The sequence below is a fragment of the Scophthalmus maximus genome, chromosome 5, assembly GCF_022379125.1.
Source record: "Scophthalmus maximus strain ysfricsl-2021 chromosome 5, ASM2237912v1, whole genome shotgun sequence".
Taxonomy (NCBI): domain Eukaryota; kingdom Metazoa; phylum Chordata; class Actinopteri; order Pleuronectiformes; family Scophthalmidae; genus Scophthalmus; species Scophthalmus maximus.
The window spans coordinates 5,450,178-5,468,004 of NC_061519.1; the positions used below are offsets into that span (position 1 = coordinate 5,450,178).

Sequence of the window (17,827 nt, forward strand, 5' to 3'; positions counted from 1 at the left end):
ACTGGAACTCCATCCGCTCATGAAGATCATGATCAAAAACTACTGTATGAATCCAGTGGAGTGCACGACTGAGGCAGATCAGAAAAGTGCACACAGGTAGTCGTGTGCGTGTCCCTGTGCTGACTGACCCGTGCAGATTGTCCTTCACTATTTTGTTCAGTACATGCTATCCCTTCCTGTGTGTGTGTGTGTGTGTGTGCACTAGAGATCATGTTATGTACACACATCTTTTCCCCCTCATTAAACAAACTGTGTGAAAACACACTGACCCATTCACGATTTGTGTTGCTCATCAAATGTTTGCGTTCACCTTTTCATATTCCATCAATCTCCTGAGCAGGCGGCTACAGCCCTGTCACCATCAATACTGGATGTTCTGCCTTGCACATGTTTGTCCTGAATCGGCGCGGTTGCCGGTGCACCAGTCAGCAGGACAGCTAATAATAAATAAAGGCCCCAGCAGCGGATACACACTTCATTTACCACTTTCTCTTTCACAGGAAGCAGCACGCAGAGCCCCGCTGCAGCGGCTCCTCCTCTGACTCACCGTCACTGTATACGGCACGGCAGCGGGTCACACTGTGCATCTGTCTGCACTTTTACTGGCCGCGGTAAGCTGAGAAAACCAGGAAGCTGAACGTCCTTGGCCGGCTGTCCTCGCGACTTGGCCTCCGCAGACACTGAAGCCTCAACAAGAGGACAGATCAGCTGGAGGAAGTGGGGGCTGGGCCTCAGTTCACAGAGGCACGCAGCCCCTCACTGTGCACTAATCAAGCCCCAGGTTCTAATTACTTTCTTATCTGCGTTGTTGCTTCTTGACAATCGACCTGCAGGATTTGGAGACATCCTACAGGCGCCGGCAGGGAACACCGTCTGAGGGGCCAGAACAATTTGTGACCTTGAACGTAAAACGTGAAATAAAATGGCATGAGCTTTATGAAGTGTACGCTGCAGACTCAGACACAGGATGTCTGTGGGTGTCACCGAGTCACAGGTAAGATTTTGTGAGGCGCCTGTTAAAAGGAAAACACTATGTGAGCATGTCATGATCGATTTAGTGGCATCTGGTGGTGATGTTGCAGATTGCAACCAACTGAACACCCCTGGCCTCGCCATCTCCTCCCGAGCATGCAGGTGTTCGGAGAACAATTTCATATTGCTAGCTTTTTAAAGCAAGTCACTGGGTTTGACAGACAACGGAGTTCTGGCAGTGTACAGACCTCACACAACAACAACTGTTTGAAAATGCCACATGCAACTGCTGGATGCTGCTTATTAAGATAAGTGTTCCTGACAGCACAAGGTCACTTTGATAGGAGCAGAGTAGCCAGACGGAAATATTCTCTCACCCAACGTATCTCACCACTTGTCATCTTGTGTGCCTAGTTTCAAGTCTCATAAAGCCACTGTGCACGCGGGCTGAATGCGTATATGTTCCTCCAGTGGTTACGGTAAGTTGGGCTTAATGTAAGAGAGATGTCTCAGTCACACGCCGTTCCTGTACAAGAGGAGAACAATCTAAAATGTTTCCATTTTCTTTCACCACTCAACTACAGGTGGTACTTTTTTCAGAGGTGTTTTCAGGATCCCACAGATGTATTCTATCTGCAAAGTGTGATTCAAATGGTCTCCCAAGGGTGAAACCAGTGTTCACACCGTGAGGCACATCTCAGTGAGGACGAGGAGCAGGACAGAGCGGTGTAGTGTTTGGATTTGAACTCGCCGCAGGGCAACAATTTGACATTCAGGACAGAGAGAGGAGCTGTGACAGAGCAACATACTGGGATTACATACCACGGTTACATATGGAGTTACGTACTGGGGTGATGGAAACGGACTGTATTTATAGAACGACCACTAAAGTGCTTTTACAGTACAAGTCACATTCACATAGCGCTGCTTTTTTACAGCGCTTTTTCGATCACATTCATACACTGCCGGCACAGTCGTCGGAGACAAATTAGGGTTAAGTGTGTTGCCCAAGGACACTACGGCACGCAGACTGGGAGAAGCAGGGATCGAATCACCGACCTTCTGGTTTGCGGACCACCCGCTCTACCTCCTGAGTCACAGTCGCCGACATGTACGGGTCACAGATTTTTTAACTGGATGCACAGAATTAAAACTGATACCAATGCTCTCATACGACCCTGCATAAATCACATATTCCTAAAGTGTTTTGGACTATAATTTAAAATATTTACACAGGGCTTACAGTTGATGTAAGAAACTGAAAATCTCTTGAGCTCCAAGGCTTTTCTTTGAATGCTGCAGCCGCCGTTATGAAATCAGACAGTTTCATCATGTGGAATCGATTTACAACGGGCACAAAAAGCAATTCAGAACTAAAACAAAAAAAGGAAAACTGTCATTAATTTGATTTTTTATTCTGCTGGACTGGGATGATATCTCAGAGCAAACACTTAAAGGATCCTTTATGTCTGTTCTAATGTGGTTTATGTCTATCGAACAAGATTTAAACCCCTTGAGTGGCAACTAACAAGGTCGGCAGACACGGTCATTCAATCAAACCTTTTCAGACAAGAAATGTAGAACAGAGGAGGTAACCGAGGAACAAGTCTACGACCTGTAGCTCTGTGCTAATCCAAAGACACAAAGCAGCCGAACAGGAAAGATCCTAGAGAATCTGTATTTACCCTGTGTGGTCATCTTCAGGTGAATACAGTGCAACATGTCATCTGCTCACTGAGCCTTGACCTGAGGCTGACGCTCAGTGTGACGCGGAGAAAAGGCTGCAATTAAACCCTGATGTATCAACTATCAGAGCAGCCAACCACTACGATGTCCATGTTCCGGACACGACCAACAGACTGTTTGAAAAAACGCACTGTCAGCAACCTCAGAAAAAGAAAGAACACAGAAAGTATTACAGCTTTCATAATTCCTTTGCGCTGGAACAACAGCTGGCTTGAAAAGCATTATGGGAAACTGTGCTGTGGTTTGCTGCTTTTTACCCGAGAGAGCATTTAATATCCAGACATCTCCAGCTGGTTCGTCCACACAACAGGTTTCTGCCGCTCTAATGAGGACACAGGCTGATAGATGCCCAGCGATGTTCTGGCGGGAACAAATGTGAAGACAGATGGAGGCAGAGGGAAAAAAACAACAACAAGAGGAAAATAGACAATGTGTGTGCTGTTACGTACAATCAGACTGTATGAAGAAATGACTGTACATCACAGGAGGGCGCTGAGATAACGAGATGCTGAACAGCAGATACTCCAAAAATGAAACTCCACGTGGGAACGTTTTTATTAATAACATCCTAATGGATTTATATATCATAGACAGAGGTGGACTATGAGGTGGACTCTTTTGGCGGGAGGAAAGAAGTCGGCTCCAGTTACACCTGATGGTGAGGCAAAGTGTTCCTCCCGAGTTATTGGTGCATACATAAATTTAGTTCCAAAAGAAATGATGGCAAAGCAAATATTAATTTCCCTTGCACAGGGAGAAAACTACAGTGTAGGTTGTAATTGTGAGCTCTGTAAATGTCATATTCTTCACAACCAGCCACTCCCCCCCAACCGTCATATCCTGGTCACCTTCCTATATCTGAAGGGGAACACTGGAGAATGGGTTTATCAGGACGTGAATCTGACGTTTGGAATAGTCCAACAAGAACATAAAGTTGTTCCTACAGTAGGACATATGTTCACCTATATACCCGTGAACCTCAGCTGCAGAGGAAGCCAGTCAGAGGTGTGTGTGTGTGTGTGTGTGTGTGTGTGTGTGTGTGTGTGTGTGTTTCAATGGTTGATTGTTTCCACTGTGAACAAAACATGATAACGATGCTTCCAAGTTTAATCCAAATTTCACCCTGAAACCTGAATGTTTTCTGAGGTTTTTCTAAAAAGTAACTTCAACATGCAGCTGCTATTCAGACTGGGTGATTGAATATATCTTACTATACGGACTGACAGCTGACCATTCCTAACATCCCCATGTCCAAAGGTTTCCATCAATCATTATATCAAACAAGGAGACTTTCGGCCAACCCTTCACCTCACTGTGACTATGAAGGAAAACGGACACGTTTCATACAAACTTCATTCGTTTTTTCCTGCTGTCAAGTTGATATGTTGCCCCTGGAGAAAAACACTATATGTATCTGGACTAAAACATAATTTGAATCAGGACAACCTGATTCCATCATGCAGGAGGCCCACAGATGGCTCTTTATTGCAGCGGAGTGCTTTTTGTGGCTCTAATTGCCATTTCTGCACATTAGTGTCCCAAATAAACAAAAGTGACAATAATGGACTTCCACCGCAGGCGGAAACTAGCTGCAGTGTCAGAGAGCAGGGTCGCCTCAGTCCACTCTTTCCATTCTCATCCAGTTTTTCTACTTTCCTGCTTACTCTGCAGCTGCTTAAAAAAGGCAACTGGACGAGCTTGTGGTCTTTTAGATCCGTTCACACCTTTACAGTCATTGAGTATATATAGAACTACATCTCCTTGTCTTTAGGAAGCAGGCATGGCGTTACAGTGTGTCCCAGGCTATCTGCTTGCACTGTGTGTGCACGTATTGATTTTGACGTTTCACTTTCCTGCAACAGCCAGGCGTCCAAATGGACTCCTGAAAGAATCCACATTTTTCCCACATGAGAAAGTGCTGAACATTTTAATCTGCAGATTCTGTGACTGTGAAAATCGTGTGTCATGGTGTTTATGGAGTGGCGTTTGTGTGTGGGCATGTATGTGCATGAGTGAACATATTCCAGCCTCCACGCTGGCCTGGCCTCACCACCACAACCCACATAAACCCACCCAGGCTGGATCACATCAGTACCTCTCTTTTCACCATCATTAGTGTAAGTTGCTTTACACATCTGCCTCCTCAGTGCACTTTTGTCTCATCTACAAAAGCCAAAAAATATCAAAGGATCCTGTCTAAGAGCAACACAAGGGGCTGTGCTAGTTTCAGGACGGAGCCGTTATCATTTTCATATCCAGCTGCAAATGATGTTTTAATTTATAGATGCACTTAAAAAGAAAATATATCTATATCTATATATAGATATATATATATATACACACACAACACTGAACCTTTTTTTTTTTTTTACATTTTTTCCAGCAGACACTATACCAACAAAGCACAATATTACTTAAAATAAATAAAATAGAACAAAATGAAATATAATACTCTTATTTGCGCAGGGTTTTCATGCATCTGAAAACCGGGCAGCTTACTGCCCAAGTATCAAGACATCCAAGTTCTAATTCACGGCAATTTACTGTATTTTGGAAACAGATGACATTTTGCTTTTGACTTCATTAAGTAAAAAATTGACTAAATGAATTTTTAAGACGTTTATTTTTTTAATCCCGATTCACCGATGATGTTTTGCTTCGATGTTCCTTGGCTGCTGGTCACAGTGAATGCTTGAAAAGTCTGCAGTGCCAACGCTTGATAAAAGGCTGTAAGTGAAGACCGTGAGTGAGTCATTCACATGGTAAAAGACGTGAGAGCGTCAGTGTGCCGCGAGCTGATGACGTAAAGACACTTCCACGTGGGAGACTCAAGGGGATCACCAAAGTCATCACCTTTCGGCCTCAACTGAGCCCTTTCATTCAGGGAGAATGAAAGCCACAACTCCCCACAAAACACACCTTTTTTTTTATAATTCAAAAAGATAACACCCCCAGTTTCTTTGAGAGTTTCTTACCTCTGCAACCACTCAGGAGGATCTCTGCTTTGAGCTCAGGTTCACTCGTGTTTGAACAGTTTAAAGGGTTGTTGTTTCAATGCCTCTGGTTGAAACAGGGCAGCAATCATGAAGGCTGTGTGTGTGTGAGTGTGTGTGTGAGTGTGTGTGTGTGTGTGTGTGCGTGTGCGTGTGAGCACTTCCTTCTTTACACTGGGAAACAGCTACCACATCCTGCATGACGAGAGGAGCCAGAACACTGTGTACTGTACATTGGTGCAGCTTCTCCGTCTGCTGGTGAGGAGTCAGAGGATGTCAGTTCAAATATACCTAACTTAAAAAAAAAAATCAGCTTTGTCTTTGTTTTATTTTGCCCCTGGATTTACACAGTCTTGTTCGATTCCAAGTCTTGATACGGACCAAGTGAGGAGGACACTAACGGGCGAGTTCCGGAGGGGGCGGCGTAGAGGATTCCAATTGACGCAAAACTCAGAACAAGAAGACGCTTGGCTAGAAGTGTAATTCAGATTTTCAAAAAAACCCAAAACACTAACCCTAAAGTATCTGCCGGTAGAAAGCGTCACGGTCCAGTTTTGGAATATTTTGACTTTGACACCGCAGTAGTTAAAGTAAATATGTGGCAATAAAGAGTGAAGGTGACGTTTGTGGAAAACAGATGAAACAAAAGGAAAAATACCACTTATTTTTCAGTTCACGTCAGAAGATCTGACAGAAACGCATCTGCAAAGACCGCTGCCCACGTCAGAACTCCACGAACACAGCGAGCTCCACCTCAGCGCTCTGCACATGAAACCACTGCACTGAACGTGGCGTGTTACCACACAGGAGCATCACGTGTGGCCAGGCAACGGGTCAAATGGTCATCGGCTTTCCACCAGACTTCATCCAACACTTCTGCTGATTATCAGAGCACAGTTTTAAAACTCCAGGGTCTGCCCGAGAAAACGTATTCAAAACATTTTCGACCCTTTCTGCCTCTGCAAGTCAAGGCTGTCCTCATAACACCTGGAAAACTAAGGGTTAATCTTACTACATGAAAACTACACTCAAACTAGTCAATTTCTTAAAATGAAAATGAGAAATACAAATAAAAATACAATCACGACTACAATCAAAAACCAAACATTACACGTTTGATATGTGTCAGCAGGAAACTACCATGACATGACATGCTGATGGAAAACGCTATTGGGTTCTTAAGTTGTCGACATCAGCATCATTTAGAAAAATTCACAGGTTTTCTAAGAATTACTTTCGGTTTGGACGACACGCACGCACGCACGCACACGCGTTAAGATTGCTTCAACATTTTCTGCTGCCAAAGTTCAGTCTCCACGTGGCGACATGTCAACACGGATATGCCTTCATCACATTCCTGAGTGGAACCACAGAACAGTTCCTTCAAGCCGCGTGTAGGCGACCATTTCAGACACAATGGGTGCTGTAAAAACAACATTGTGAAATAACCCACAAGTGTGTGAGCCTGGGGTAAGACAGGAAACAGGAAATAGGCCCTAATGTGGTGCACGCTGTACTTCTCCTTCTCTTCTTGTCATCTCAGGATTTTTTTAATAATCAGTTCACTTCATCAATAGGAAAATTGGACGAGCTCCGTCCAAAAGAAGAAGCCTTTTTTATAGGTTTCAGTATTTTTTCCACGTCAAACCACAGCGGCTCAGGGGTGAAAAGATGAGGATGTCTTAAATCATCCTGATGTCTTGGCCTTCCGCGTACACACGGCAGATACTATCGACGTACAAGCGCCGTTAGTGTTGCGCGCTTTCTTCAAATTACATCACTTCCCTGGGAAACGTACAGGCACAAGGGCAACGCCTCTGTGAAGGGACGACAACAGCGTCCAAAATGGGGCAGAAGCTCGAGGCATGAAACAAGTCAACATTCTTTGAGTCTGACGTAAAGTTAATGAAAAACACACATGCTTTGAAGCAACGCTCGCCCCCCTGTTCATCTCTCAAACCAGAAGAGCATGTTCCTGTGAGGTGTCACCCTCACGGTGCCCATGCTCCCACCTCCTCAAAACAGCTCCTCAGCGAACACAGGTCTCGTAACTGCTGCACGGAGGCAACGCAGAGTTGAAGAGTCACACGGAGACTGAGGGAATGTGAGGATGCTGCGCCGCTGCTGAGCTCTGACAGCGTCCACATTTCACGACACATGGTTGATTTAGCGAGACTCGTTCCTATTTGATTATTTGCTCTGATGCTGTCGGAGACGTTGGCAGCTCCCGAGATAACTGGGTCCACATCCGTCATAGAGCAGGGAACAGACCACGTGCCTCAGTAAGGTCATTAATCTGTGCCTCTAGTGTCTCTGCAGTGTGATAACATTCTGTTTGAACGATGGACTGTGGTCTCTCTCTCTAAAGTCTCATATTTATTGCTCCATAACTGCCCCCCCCCCCCCCCCCCCCCCCATGTTCATGTTTTGATTGGACTGTGTCTCCACATAATAAAAATGAATTGATGAAAACAAATGGAGGCTGTGTGGTGTAATAAGTGTAATCTGCCGACTGCACTTTACAGTCAACCCCCCTCGGACCTCTGAGTTCAGATTATTTTGTCAGGCGACACCGGAGGCGGTGTTGTCAGCAAGAACACTGTTGTCCCAGGTGCAAAATGAGGACGCCCATCCTGCTGTCGCACAAAGCCTGGACTCCTCGGATCGTCCTTCCTATCGTCTGGTCCTATCTACTGTTCCTTGACCTCAATGGGAAAACGTCATGAGGTCAAGAAGATGAACTACAAAAAACGCAGCGGCTCCTTCAGCATGTTTCAGTGTTTTAACACCGTGTGACATCAGATGTAAATGATTCATATGTAACAGTAACTTACATGATGACGTGCGTCTCTTCTGGGTCATTTTTATACTCTTCTTCTTCTACTTTCTGATTTAATCTTTTAAAAAACGCGTCACGTAAAATTTTGTGGGGCGTTTATTTCTCCTTTCCCTTCGCATAGGAAGGTCCAGTGCACCCTATGCTTAAGGAGATAGGAAAGGAAGCATTGAAGCATCTTTCCTAAACACTTAAAGAATCCAAACAGCTCTTATCACGGCTGTCCATCAAAGGTACTCTGTAATACTGTTGGTGGTGCGGCGAGAGATACTGTGTGATGTCAAAGGGACATATTTGCCGTATGGACACAGTGGGTGTCCATAGCAGCAGCGGGGGCGATTGAGGTACAGTACTTATAAAACTCTAAAATAAATAAAACCTAACTCAGTCGAATCTGAACACCCAGACAAAATAGACCATATTTTTAGAAACAGTGCGTCTTACACTATAATCCACACACGACGATCACATCAGACTTCCATCACAGAAACGTCATAAATCTGTCTGGAACGAAAAGACGGTCCTCAAGTGACCCTGCGCTCCGTCATGTTTTCTACTGTATCGCAGTGATCCAGTGATAGTCCACCGCCAACTGGAACTAATACTCTGCATCTGTGGATCTTAGCTCCAAAACGAAGCATGATTATCCATCAAACAGCAGTAAACCACGTATTATAATAACAGGTCCGACGGAATCCATTGCTATTTTTTTTTCGCCCACGATTAACTGTACATATTTTTCTGATATTACTGAGGCCCATAATGAGGCCCATGCTGATCTGGAATTTTCATGTGTAAGATCTGGGGATTTCTCTCTTCTTCTTTTTTTTCTTCCAGTGAGCAGCAGTTCTGTGGACGGAAATGCCTTGTTGATGAGAGAGGAGAGAGGGGAATGGTCAGACTGCTTCCAGCTGACAGAAAGGCAACGGCCGTCGTCCTCATACTTTCCCTGGCAGAAGCCAAAAATAAGTTCATGCTCCCGCCCCACAAATTTTATCAATGATGAAGGGAATGAAAGGGAAGCAACTGATAAAAAAAAGTATCCTCGTTAAATTTAGGTGAAATTAAGCATGGTAGCATCAGCAAACTCCAGCTTGTTTATTTATTCATAAATCATATTAATTCACTCATTATCCCCACCCCCTCTGCTGCAGTGGCTCTAGCCCCCCCCCCCCCCGAAGGGAGGACCACTGGGCTGTGGTGACTCACAAAACAACACGTCCCAACTTGAAGTGGAAGGTCAGAGATCTCGTCAGGTTCCACTTTGGGCCCTACTGTAACTATCTGGGCATAGCTTGAAAGCCTCAGTCCAGATAACGATTAATATAATGACAACGCCCCAGGTCACAAAGCAAACGTTGTCTCGCATGTGAATCCAGTCGAACACCTTTGGGATTGTGGCGGGACAGGAGTTGGGCAGCGTGAAGTGTATACTGTACTCTGAGGGCAGCATTACTGTTTAATGCTTTTACCTGATAACCTTTATCTTTCACGTTGACCTCTTGGTGGCCAATTGAAAATCTGGTTAGGGATTGATCAAACATCGCCGCGCTGCCGACTGAACGTGTCTTCAGCACAATGCGTCGGAAGCTTACTTGAACCAACGGGAGCAACGGGTGTATTCACTTGTAACGAAAATGACGGCTGCAGTCGTTTTGTAAACTGCACCAAAGGGCATCGGGGCCTTATCTAAGTTTAAATGTCAGCCCTCCTAATGGTCTTCATGATAATCCGCCTGCAACGTGGATCAACGGTGACGAGCAGCAGTAAACGACAGTCAGCCTTGACCAATATGCATCTTCTTTGGGGTGGCATTCAGATAAGACTCAATCTTGATCTGCCGACCATCATGCCCCAGAGCGCTCTAATACTTAATTTACGAGGCTACATCACAGTGTGCAACGCGATACAGGCTCCGCATCATGGCAACTGGCATCACAGGAAGGACGGCAGATGGTGTTTTCATTAAAGAATTCAAGCTGATACAAGAATCAACCGGCTGACTTTGTTTGGGAGTGTCCCGTGCACTCATCATATTACATCAAGTTCTGGAGCTGCTGGGGGAAAAAATCACACGGACCCGAGTGGACGAGGGCTCGCCGATACGCAGAGGCTGTCCAGTGTGTTTTGAAAATGCCGCAGTGTTCCTGTTACACTGCACACAGCCGTGAGCGTGATCCCCCACAGGAGCACAATAACACATTGGGGGTATTATGAGCAATAATCCATGCGCTGCTGTGAGGACCGGCGGCGAGAACACGGGCGCGCTGCGTGACGAACAGCCGACAGCTGCCACCGCCCATCACCTGCAGACCCACGAGTGATGCTTCAGGTCTCAGGTTATCGCCGTTACATTTCAGCCCATACACAATTCCCCCATTTTATGTGTGCAGACGCAAGCTTTTTGTTTTCATTCAGAGAGGTCCTCCAGCAACACTTGTTCTTCTTCTTTTTTTAAAATGAGCGGTCACACCCTCTGTGCAGTGCACTGTGCTGTGCAAAGTGTTGGATCCAACACAGTTGATTTTGCAGGGCTTATACAAGCCTGTACAATTTGACAAAAGTGCCACACCCACTTTAATCTAACGGTCAAACCAACTTCAGACGCGAGTTTGTGTTTGGTTTTCATTAGCTGACATTAACCCCGTCACCGGGAGGTTTCCATGTGGCTCGTAAAGAAGGTCACAGCCGCTGCTGAGTGCAGCAAAACTTCCACTGCTCTTCATGTGAGGCTAAACATGCCTATACGGGCAGAACTGTAGATGCACTTTGTGCTTTTTATAGCCGACACTCTGCTCCGACGCCCCCATGTGACAGTCGAGCCGTCAGCTGGACGGCCCTTTGATTGGAGCTCGGAGAACAAAACATCCTTTGTCTAATAATCTTTTCAAACTTAACTGCAGTTCATCAAAACTGCTCATTTCTTCCCCGCTTAGCAAAGGAATGAGCAGCTACAAGCTACAGGAGTATTCATTTGATGTGGGCATGGCATTACTATAAATGCAAAATGTGAATTTGTCCACCTCCATTGTTTTGACATATACTTCAGTGAGTCAGTTTCCCTCCTCCGTCATCTGACACAGCTTCTGTTGTGGCAGTGGAGGGGATTAAAGAAAGACTTCCAAAGCTCTCTGAGAAATCGGATTTCTCCGTGATGGGAACATGGGTTTGTCATTGGTTGTTTGTTTTTTCACACATGTCCGCAGGACAATTTGGAGGATCCATGGATCAACCAGTATCAGGGACTGTGTATGAGGATGGACGACGTGTCTCCACTTCCTCCCGTTGTAGATAAAATATCTACATGGCCTCCGCGGCGGCCTCGGGCTGTCAATCATACAGTTTCACCACGTTTTTATAGCATCAAATTACTGAAATAATATATCTCAGGACAAATTAGCACTTGAACATACGTCAGTGATAAGAACTACCTAACATGACAGTAAACATCTTTGAGAAAAAAAATGATTTAACGTGTGCTTTGACTTTTTAGTTTGGTCCATGTCCCATCTACTAACATGGAGGAGGCGGGGCTTATGATCCGTCCTGCAGCCGGCCACCAGGGGGTGATCAGGTAGCTGTCATATATACAGTCTATGGTCTTTATCAAACTCAGACCTTTTACATTATAAAATGCTGCATTTATAAGAGAAATGTCTGTAATGCAGAACTTTAACAACCTTGTGTTATCTTTCTTTTTAGATTCATTTTTGGGGCTTTTTCTGCCTTTAATTTGACAGGACAGCTAGGTGAGAAAGGGGAGAGAGAGGGGTGAAAAGACATCCAGGAAATCGTCAAAGATCGGATTCAAACCCTGGACCTCTGTGTCCAGGCATAAACCTCGAAGTATATGTGTGCCTGCTCTATCCACTGAGCCACCCCGGCCACGTGTTATCTTTTTTATTCCGAACAAAACTCACTCGGGCTAAAATGTTTACGCCAATAACGACCACTGACTGAAGATTTAGTTGAACCAGCCCGGCACAGACTGAGTAAGCCTGTAATGTTAGAGTTGAACTTCACAGCAGGGAGGTCAAGTGGAAGGAGAAGCTGTGTGTTGGCGTTCGCAGGCTGCAGGTCTCTGGCTGTGTGGAACAGAGCGGCACAAAAGATCTTACCAGAGGAAGAGGTGAAGTCTGACTCCCGGCAGCACTGAGGAGCTGCTGAGCTCCCCGAGAGAAACACCTAGAAAAACACACAGACACACACGTATAAATATAAATAGCTGGGTCAGAATTGAACATGAAAATACCAGTTCAGCTGGAAATAAAATCCCAGCAGGTACTCGGGAGAGACAACGACCACAAACAATGTTTCCATGATATTACAGAACTGGCTTGGTTTGGAAAGTTCAAAAGCTTCGCACCAGTGGGGTCAGAGGTTTGTGCCCATGTTTTCAACGCCTCTTTGAAATCATCATGTCATAAAAAAGAAATTCAAAGGAGCTAACAGCGACGACATCCGCTTCAACACCTTTGAATGCTGCGTTATATGAGGCAGGATGTCGTCGCAGCACTACATCTGGCTGAGGTGACCTATGTGCAACATTCTCCTGAACAAAGCAACTCCCTCCGTGCCTTTAAAATGCATTTAACCTCTGGTGGTTGCCACATGTGGTCACAGCCTCACATACTTCCTCCCACGCTGCAGCGAATGGGCGGAGAAATCCCAGTATAAATTTCTCCTCCCTTTTGGACCAGGGGCCCCTCAAATGACTCAATATATCTTTTAGTGTGTGTCATACCCTGAGGCACAGGACGGCTTTCTTTCTTTTAAAGGGAAATGGATATGAATAAAACAAAGGTGAAAACACAACATGTGCAGGAAAGCAGAAAAACAAAGTCTGGCGTTGCACCTCCCCCCCCAAAAGTGGAAGTCATGTTAAGTTCATGGTTTGATGAGGGAGAAAGAAAAGCATTTGTTTATGTATTTAATTCGGTGGCAGGAGAGGAGTGGTCATCTCCTCCTCCGACAGACGGTAATCGGTTATAATCAGACTTAATGGGCACTAATGGGAATGCTTTTCCTCCCTCCATGCTCTGTCTGCAGCGCACACACACACACACACACACACACACACACACACACACACACACACACACACACACACACACACACACACACACACACACACACACACACACACACACACACACACACACACACACACACACACACACACACACACACACACACACACACCTCATCTGGGGAATAGCGGGACAGGGTTAGACTTCCATCTGAAAGGGAATAATTGTTTTAATAACACCGTCTATCCATAACAATATGACATAATCAAGTCCTCTTTGTGCACGATGCTCATTTACATTTCTGCTCGGTTCTTATTCTTCTTCAGGTGTCGTGTGCAGAGGCCGGTTAAAGCAAAACATGGCTCAATATGCAGTTTACATTCATCACCGGTTTATTTCAAATGGGGTCTTTTGAGAACCGTTTCATTTGGTTATCATAACACTGTACCCACCAAGAGCACAACGGGGAAAATGGGAGCCAGACACCCATGTGGTCCGACAATGCGGAGGTTGTTAACAAGCCAACGGGTTCGTCAGATTATCTCCACCGTGTCGGCTCCTGTTTTCCAGCGATGCAAACTATCTCCAGTGCTGTTGTGTGGTTTTTGCACATGTACTAGCTTGATATATTTTGTGCCAGTGTGCTGTGGTATTACTGCCCATGTAAGCAAATCAGCAGGCAACAATAATCACTGCGCTTATTGCAATGCATGCACATAAGGGTTTTTTGGGGTTGGCAATGAATATCAATATTTGAGGTGATGTATATTTGTGTTTGGGAAACTGGTACGATACCTCGGCCTCTCTCCACGGTTCTTTCCATCTGAAACTCTCTCTCAGTCCGCTTGCTGATTGTGTTTTCCTTCTGCCAAAGGTGAATTTGGTCTCTCCTTCTTTGCTCTGTGATGAGTGCCTGTCTTGGTTGGTCCGGGAGATTGCTCTCGTGACCAGCGTGAGGAAAATGGAACTCTTATTGTATTTTGTGGCAAAACCAAAAACGAGTACAATGCCCAGCCACAAAAAGACCTCAGCAGAATACGTTTCAGTATCGGAAAAAATGTGTTTTCAAGTAAGGGGTAAGATTAAAAGACCAGCGTACATTGACAGGACTCTTAACCCTAAAACTGCAAAGCAAGGGTTGATGCTGGACTGACATTTTCTTCTTAGAAAAGAAGAGTTAGGATTACACGAGTAGTGACGTTACAGAAAAACAATCTCCTTCCTGTTACGTGTGTAAGCAGACTGATACCTGATGGCTTTTCAGTCGCAAATGGAATCTATCCTCTTCTTTTTAGCCAGACAACATTTAACATTATACTAAATTCATATTAAGATGATACAGTATGTTAAACATTTTGATCTTAAAATGTGGTTTTGTACAATTTGTTTTTTAATCACTTGTAAATTCCACTGGGTGATACTTCAACGCAATGCAACATACAGTTACTATTGTTGTGTTGATTAATTGCATTGGGAGAGCGCACAAAGTAATATTTACATACAATACTACATATACGTGTGTGTGTGTGTGTGTGTGTTTGTGTGTCAAAAGGTGAGGAATGAAAAGGGTGAAAGTCTGTGTTTGTCTAGAGGAGAGACTGAGAATTGTGAGAAAAAAAGAAAAAAAAACGCCCACTGATATACTCTGTTACCCAGTTTCCATGGTGATTTGAGATATATTTGACAAGGTGACGCATACTTTCAGTATCCACTTTTGCCGTTAGTCATCTTCATCTTTTCCAGCGCACTGAGCTAAAAGGTATGAATGGTTCAAAGTAAAGAAAAGAGAGATGAAGGTCTAAGCCTGCGGAAGGTCTAGAGAAGACGCTCAGTCGGACGGGGATGGGGGGGGGGGGGGGTGGGGGGAGACAAGTTGCCTGGAAACTAATGAATTCAAGGCTTTTTCTTCTGCCTGTGATCCAAACTCACCAGTCCCCACTTCATGTTTCCAGTGTGATTAGCGCACACGCACACGCACGCACGCACGCACACACACACACACACACAGATTGCTTCAACATTTTCTGCTGCCAAAGTTCAGTCTCCACGTGGCGACATGTCAACACGCACGCACGCACGCACACAGAGTCCTGTGTACTATTTGGGTGTATGCAATTGACAGAGTTAACAATTGAAATGAGTCCAACGTTTGACATAAATACAGAGGATTCATAAATATTTTTGCTGTGTTTTCACTTCCACCATGACTCCATAACGAGGACTGTATGTCGGTTTTTGTGACTAAACTACCTAACGCGTTATTGTGCGCAGTGGCCAAATATTCTGAATGATTCCTAAAAATCTCCACAGTCACTTCCTTTGGCCACGTTTTCATTGATGCAAAAAAAACAAACCCACATTGCATGATGCACCTGCATCTGGAAGACTAGAGACCCGAACAGGGTCTACAGGAACGAGTCTGAAAACCTGTGTCCTCGTACTACTGGACCCCTCGTCCTTAGCTACTCTGGCAAGTGGCTCAATGAGCTTTATTCTGTCCATTCATTCCTCTTCTAAACCATTACTAACTTCTTAGGAAAGGCTTTAAGTACAGTAGAAGCGTAAGCGACAAATCAAATTACAAGTTGGAAGCTTAGCGGTGGTGATGTTGAGGTCCAGTCCTTGTTCGTTTTGAGCCAACCATTAGCTTTTTACTTCTGGCAATACTCTTTGGCTTCAAAAATCTTTAAGCGGCGTTCATTTGTGAAGATCATCCTGCTAAATAAAAGGTGCCAGTGTCATAAACTTGTGTTCATCACAGATACGATTTTCTGTGATAATCCTAGAGTCAGTGGAAAAATCCTGTTGTCTTTTTGTCGAGGGAAACCTCGAGGCCAAGGACAGACCCCTGGGGCACCTCATTACTGATGGTCTCTGTGAGAGCAGCCACCACTTCCTCTAGAGGGAACGTAGTTTAGAGAGTAGGACTTTATGATATATGCTATGAAATGCTTTGGAACAAATGCTCGATAATCACTTGAAAAATGTTAGACGTTTTCATTACAACTAATTTAATTCAATAAACCGCATACATAAAATAAAATCTCTCATGTTTGGTTTGCCTTCAGAATTACTTTACTCCACAGTAGATCTCGACTAATGAATTGTAGTGTGGGTTATTACATTGTAATTTAGTAAAAAGCATGTCCATAATTGCATTATATAGATCATTTTTCAACAATTGTCACAGTATTTTATCTGACTTTATGTAGGTGTATTTTCAGGTAACTGTTATTTGGGATCTTGCTTTTCTGAGATGGGAATCCAACGCTGTGTTAATCAGTAATTGCCACCTTGGCAAGTTTAAAAGCACAGAGCAAGTTATGTGTGTGTGTGTGTTGCAGGGGGGAGACGTATAGGCGAGTACTGTGGACGTGCCGAGTGTGTAACATATTGTGTCGTTGGCAAGCTGTGGGTAAAGATGTGAAAAAAGGAAATTTCATGCATCTATTGCTCTCCCGCGCCGTGCACAGACGCACGCACGCACACCTCCCTCCCTCTCAGGCTAACAGTTGCTGCTCTCGTCTCTGCGAGTGTGGGTCACATCAGGACAATGCACCGGCTCCAGTTTGCATCAATACCAGTGTTTTTTCTCCTCGTTTTCTTTCTTTTTTTCTGCCTCATGGACACTATTTCAAGGCCAGAATGAAAAAAAGCAATGAGGGCACCGAGGGAAACCTTTGAAAGGAGTAGATAAAGCTGCATCATAGCATCTGTCTGTCTCCCCCCTCCTCCTCCTCCTCCTCTTCCCCCGGCATCGAAAGCGCGTGCCCGTCCTGAGCCGACAGCTCCAGTTCGTGCTGCGGTGCATGCTGGGTAAGAGAGGACAACTCAGGACACATAGAGGGACGTTTAAGGATACTGCAGTAAGCTGTTCACAGTGAGAGGGGAAAAAAAGAGGGAAAAGATGCAGAGGGAAAGGAGGACGGGAGGGGGAGCGAGAGGAGGGAGAGGAGCCAAAAATACTATCAAGATCAGTAAAGGATGGAGGAATTCAACAAATATTGTTTGTCATGTTTGACGCAGATTTTAAGGTTTTAACTGCTGCTGCAATCAGACGTGGATCAGTGCTGTAATGGGAAAAAAAATGCTTTTTGTCTGATTTGAGATGTATTATAAAGGCTATTGTTAAATATGAGTACGAACCTCATCTCTCAGTTTGTTGTTAACTATATTTGACCAGGATTATTAAAAAAAAATGGTTTATGGCCACATGAAATGCTGGATGAACATGGTCAAGGCAAGAGGTG

At 44.7% G+C, this 17,827-nt stretch overlaps 1 protein-coding gene across 5 annotated transcripts in view; it reads right to left on the minus strand.

The window, feature by feature from the left end:
- Nucleotides 1–17,827, minus strand: part of thrb (thyroid hormone receptor beta) — a 78,346-nt gene that overhangs the window by 18,870 nt on the left and 41,649 nt on the right. For 3 of the 5 annotated variants that reach the window (XM_035633601.2, XM_035633602.2, XM_035633605.2), the window contains one exon: nt 12,666–12,732. The gene's annotated coding sequence lies outside the window, so the exon portion shown is untranslated. Of the gene's footprint in view, nt 1–310; nt 443–5,693; nt 5,833–12,665; nt 12,733–17,827 lie in introns of those variants that run through there. The other 2 variants (XM_035633603.2, XM_035633604.2) reach the window with 2 other exon arrangements.